Genomic DNA, 6,485 nt, shown 5'->3' with positions numbered 1-6,485 from the left:
AATCTGATCCTAACAATTGTATTATGTTGAAGGAATGTGTCCAAAGTCTGATGAATCGGGGAGGTGTGCAATTTTCCTGATCGAGGGTTATGGAAGAAGTCTTTGCTATTGAGCCGATAACGATTATCTACAGGAAGAAGATTAAAGCTCTTCCTAGGAGGATCCAACCTATCCATATTTATGTTCATGGATCGTTCCCATATCAAGATACCAAGGAAGTGCCTTGGATATATGATATTACAACATATGTGGGTGGAAAGGAAATTCAGTTTTCTGATGCTGAGATTGTCAACATCGCTGGAACCTGAGGCATGACCCATAGTGGTTGTGTGTTTGCTCAAAAATATATTCCTAAGGTGTCTTCATCACCTAAAATTGTCCCTCCTAAAGAGAAGGTTATTACCACTCCTCCTCCACATGTAAGGGCATATGTTTCTACTACTCCAGTTGTGATAATTGTTCCGGATATGACGAAGGGTGCTCCTAGTAAAGCTGCAGAATATGAGACTTCAAAGGTGAAAGAGGTAGTGAAAGAGAATGAACAAATTGAAGGTCACCAAAAGAATATCACTGCTGACGAAGGTTAAGAATTCCACAAATTTATAAAGAAGAGTGACTTCAAGATTATTGGCCAACTGGGTCAGACTCCTTCCAAGATTTCAATCTTGTATTTGCTCATGTGTTCTGAGGCTCATCAGAAAGCATTATTAAAAGTCCTAAATATTGCCCATGTGATGCAAGATATCACAATTGATCAATTTGATGACGTGGTTGACAATATCACTGCCATTAGATATTTGGGATTTAACACGACCGAGTTACCTCCAGAGGGGAAAGGCTACAATAAAGCATTGCATATATCGGTCACATGTGTAGATAGCTTTCACTCTCGAGTCTTAGTTGATGCAGGCTGCTCACTTAATGTAATTCCAAAAGCTACACTAAATCAGTTGCAAGTAGAGGGACCCGAGATGAGAGCTAATGCATTGATTGTTAAGGCCTTTGATGGATCTAGACGACAAGTCATTATTGAGGTTGATCTACCTATTTGTGTAGGACCACATCAATTCACCATCACTTACTAGGTAACAGACATTAACCATGCCTATAGCTGCTTATTAGGTAGGCCATGGATTCATGTAGTTGGGGCAGTGACTTCCACATTGCATCAAAAGCTAAAATTCATGTTCGAGGAGAAGTTGGTTATTCTCTGTGATGAAGAAGATATGTTGGTTAGCGAGTTATTATAGTTCAAATATGTCGAGACAGAAGAGGCGATAGCAGAGGTCCCACTCCACTATTTAGAGTTTTAAGATGCTAGTTCCACCGCCTCCAATCAAGACCAATCATCTGTAATGATTTTATCTTCAGTTAGGAGCGCCAAGGAAACTCTTGAGAATGGCCATCTCTCCAGTTGGGGCCAAATTGTTAACGTGTTTGAGAAGCATAACTGATTTGGTATTGGTTATCATCCTTCATCACCTCAGTTAGGCTCGAGGAAGAAGAAAAAGTTTAACCCTATTAGGTTTAATAACATAGGCTTCCAAAATGATCATATTGTGGCAGTTATTGGTGATTCTAGTTACAGCAAGAAGTAAGCTCCTGACTTTGCACATGTGTCCTCCTGGATTCAAGCTTAGCAACTGCACGACCTTCGTGGTCCCTATGGTCTATTAAAAAAAACGTAATGCATTTTTTTTCTTAATTCCTTGTCTTTACCCGAGACAAGTGGATAGCTTGTAAGCACCTTCCTATTTTAAAAACAATATGTGATTAATAAAGAAAGTGTTTGTGTAGCGGGGTATTCATTACCTTTAGATTTATCGACTAAATCAAAAGTAAATCATACAATTCGAGTCACCACCGCACTTCTATTTATCCAAAGGAAAGGTTAGAAAGCGAACAAAAACCGAGAAGTTTTATCAAATAAAAAACTAATAAAAATGTCAGAGATCTGGGTAAGGGGGTTGGTTATGCAATGGGAAGGTTTTAAGCACCCAAAACATCCTTAGTACTCTAAGGGAGCCCTTTTTACAAATGTTGTAAGGTAGGTTGGTATTTGTGAAAATTATTTGTGCAAACATGATTGGGGAGATGAGAGAAGAATATATAAGTTATTTACAATTTTGTGTTTGAATGGATAAACCCATTGCCTACGTACCATCTTAAAAAATATTAGGATCAAAACCTCGTAGTTCGGGGTAAAAATCTCAAAAGAAGTTGGTGAATTGATTGGTCAAAAGCCTTAAGGTCTTTTGTTATCAAAGGGAGAAAACTCAACCTAGAACCACAAATCCACCATGTGAGGAGAGCTTCAACATGCTAGTGAGGGGTCCACCCTATAATAAGCATGGAAGGCTAATAGTCCATCACTAAGGATATAGGTGAGTATTATATCAACCTCTAGGATAACTCAAACCTAATAGCTAATGTTTATGAAAAGCTTTGGCAAAAGTGGCCATTGAAACCACAAAAACAATTGAGTGAGTTGTATTTACCAATGAAAAATATTCATAAAGTAAGGTCAAAGTTGACTTAGGATTCAATTCAAAATAAGTGTTATGAAAAGAGTTTGAAAAATCAACGACATAGTGCCTAGGTTTCTAATTTTTGAAAACAATGTTAATGTTTGCACAAAAAGTTTGGCTTGGGTTAGAGTCGAGAGAATAAGAGAATGGCTAGGTCCTAAACATGCAAAGATGAAGGAAGAGGACTAAAACCAGATGGAGTTCCCTTCTTGAGATCATAAAGATGATCCAAGTTGCTCCTTCCTTTGGATATAGCAAGCAATAAGCAAATAACTCAAGCAATCAAGCAAATAATCAATCAAGCTCCTAGGAATCTTCCAATTGGCTTTTGTATCTCTCACTTTGGATGCTCATGACAATGGTTCTTCTACTTGGCTCAAGTTTTAGGATCCCTAGCACACAAGAACACACAAATCAAAAAGTTCCACAATACAAATAAAGGATGGACAAGAGGGAGTTTAGAATTAGGATTCTTTCAAATGACTTTTTCAAGATTAAGCATTCTAAAGGCATGAGGCCTAGTTGCTCTTTGACAATTTTCTTCTTTGTTTAGCATTCTAAAGGCATGAGGCCGAGTTGCTCTTTGACTCCATTTAACATATGTAAGGTCCTAAAATCTAAGTCTTTTTCTCCATTTGCATAGGGTTCACACAATCAAAATAAAACAAGCACAATAGTATACACACAATAATGTGCCCAAGTGAGAAAAAGGCAAATTGCATTAACAAAAACATGAGCTCAAGTGAGCAAAGGGCAAAAGCAAATGAATTAATTAGGAAGAAATTAAATTGCATTAAAGTAAATTGCAAGAATTAAATGCTTGAATTAAAAGTTAGTAATTAGTAGTTAGTGTTAGTGTGCCATAAGGCAATTTAGCGCTATGTTAAGCAATCGTATGTGGACTAATGTAGTAGTCACACCTATCTAAGGACGGTCAATAAAACTATAGGCAACAAACACAAGTTAGAGACCATGACTAGTAAGCCAAGCTCCTACAACTTGCCATGCCAAAAGAAAAGAAGAATTATCTTGTATGGATTTAGGTTTTTTGCTTGACCAAGAAGCAACCTATCTCTAATGCAAAGCCATTCACTTGATCTTTGATCAAGATGAATTAGATTTGAATCAAAGAAGGTTAAGCCCCTTATGTGTCAAGGCTAACCACCAATAATTAACTCATTGATCAAAAAGAAAAAAGAAGAAGAAGAAGAAGAAGAAATGGAAATGTACATAAATGGAATTCAAATGAAACAACCAACACCCATTGATCAAACATGAATGGAATCAAAGTCAATTAATGGTAAACAGAAGCAAGATGAAGCTTAGAAGTCAAGAAACAAATAAAATATTTTGGTATTTTTGAATATTAAAATAATACTAAAATTAAAATAAATAAATAAAGGTCAAACATCAAATCCATTTCAAATAAACTTAAAAAAGTCCAAATGGATCATGCTAAGTTCAACACGGTCAAACAAGATTTGACTAAAATTTTCATCATTTTTAGAAACCAAAAACTAATTTTAAACAATTAAAAATGAATAAAAAATAACAAAATTGAACTAAAATCTCAAATAAATCTCAAATCAATTAAGAAATTGATGAGAATATTTTTCATAGATTCACCATCATTCAAAGATGTTAAGAAAATATTTTTGGCATTTTTGAATATTGGAAACTATTTTAAATGAATTAAAAATAACCAGAAAAGAGAAAATTCATAAAAAATATTAAATGGACCAATAAAAAATATTTAAAAACATTTTTAGAAACTAGAATTAAAAAGGGAAATAATGCAATTGGTCCCATATTTTTTGGATTTAAAATGAAAGAGTTCTGAATTTTTCAAATAAAATGAAATAAAGAAAATAAAATGAAATAATCAGAAATTGCAAAAATCCTGGCGCGTTGGATCACATTCATTAAATGATGTGGCACATTTGAGGGTTGTGAGGCGCACGCGTATGATGATCCAAAGTCAAATGAGAAACACAAAGCATTTAAAAAGTCATAAGGTTCAAGCGCTAGGATTAGATTTGGAAATGAGATCCAATGGTCCAGATGCAAACGCGTGGGGGAACGGTGGTGTACACCACCGTCTTCTCCGGCGAGCAAGCCAACTCCGGCCAGAGTTGCAGGTTTTGAAAATTTCATAAAAATACACGATCCTCATATCATTGGAAAGCTGGGGTGATGTACATCACCCCTGTGCCATTGGTTTATACTCTAGACTCTCATGGAAGGAGAAATCTGAGCTAGAAATTCATGGTGTTCAAACTGAACTTGATCAATTCATGAAATTAAATACACAGATCAATTGCCTCTCACATGAGGACTTCAGAGGAACCAACAAACACAAGAAATGAGCAAGATCCAGGGAGATTCGAATGGAAAAATTTTGAACAACAACCTTTGAAGTGGAGCTCTACGAGGCACGATCTCTTCCAATTCTTTGTTGCAGTGTGTTCTTGAGATGGCAAAGTAGCTAGGCTTAGGAATTGAAGCTCAATAAATAACCAAGGAAGTTGAAAATTGAACTGAAAAAAATTGAAGAAGAAATGCAAAATTCCTTTGAGTGAAAGGTGGGATTTCAATTCTGCAGAGTGTTAAGCGCCTTAAGGTTGGAAATGAATGAAGCCAAGCATCTATATTTATAGCATGAGATGATGCAAGCCTTGCCAAACTCGTGTGCATGTGAAATGAGGGCCTCCATGCATGGGCCTGTACATGCGCATGTGAGGCCCAAAATCCATTGCAAATGCAAGCTGAAGTGTAATGGATCAGGTTTGGATGTGCAGTTTTGATAGAATTGGCTTGTGCATGGAGTTTTCACATAGTTTCCATAAATGAGCATTAATCTTCTCCTCTTCGAAAATTCACTTTGCCAAATTGAAACATAGCCATGTGGGTAATGGTTGGAAAGGTCTTGACATGAGGAAAAAATGTTATGTTGAACAAAAATCCATTTGGAATTGGGAAATTTATGAAAACAGGCCATGAAGTTCAATGTACAAAACATGTGTAGGTGAATTTTGCCAAAATGGACCAACTTGAAGCCCTTCTGTTTCAAATGATGCAAGCTCCAAATGACAAAACAGTCAACATAAAAGTTGTATATCTTTTCAAGACAACCAATTTGGACTTAAATTGTGCATCATTTGGATTTTTGATGAGAAAGTTATGGGCACTTGAAGTTGGACTTTTTCAAGATTCAATGGCTTTGGTCCAAAGTGACCTATAATGTTTTGTATTATCACATATGTTTATTTTAGGATTATGAAATTTTGTCCACCATAAAAATTGAATTAGACACCTTAAAATTTCCAAGGCATTTGATCCCACCTCAAAATCATGAAAAATGAGTGAGTTAGGTCCTTGGGAATTTGACCCAAAATTAGGGTTTCAGTCAAAATGACCTATAATGTTTTGAAATGAATGATGACCTTACAAGTTTCAGATGAAATTTTTATGATCATGAAATTTGTTCATATGTTTCTTAAGAACATTGTTTCTCTTGGGGTCATCTTCATTTGACAAACACATCAAAAGTTAGGTCTCAATGAATTTCGAAATAGTCAGATGAATTGACTGACCAGCTTCTCAAGTCCAAACTTCAAATCTTGATGATTTGATGATTGAGGACACTAAAATAAGCTCAAATATGCATGAAATGATAAATTAAAGAACTTCCCTTGATTTTATTTGATCATGGGCTGAGGTTGCTTCATGGGCAAGGCACAATTGATGCACAATTGAATTAGGGTTTCCTTGGGAAACAATCCTTAAGCCCTTTGGTTTATCTTGATCAAATTGGCAAATTGAGATACTTGGGAGTCATATATGATGATTGAGAGCTTTGTGAACCATTGTCATGCTTGCTTTCAACTGCATCTGGCCATTTCAATGAGCATAGGACCTCCTAGGAGCCTTGGGTCACATGATTGCTCAAGCTATAAA

Source organism: Lathyrus oleraceus, chromosome 7 (genome assembly GCF_024323335.1).
Source record: "Lathyrus oleraceus cultivar Zhongwan6 chromosome 7, CAAS_Psat_ZW6_1.0, whole genome shotgun sequence".
Taxonomy (NCBI): domain Eukaryota; kingdom Viridiplantae; phylum Streptophyta; class Magnoliopsida; order Fabales; family Fabaceae; genus Lathyrus; species Lathyrus oleraceus.
This window is presented reverse-complemented; position numbering follows the sequence as displayed.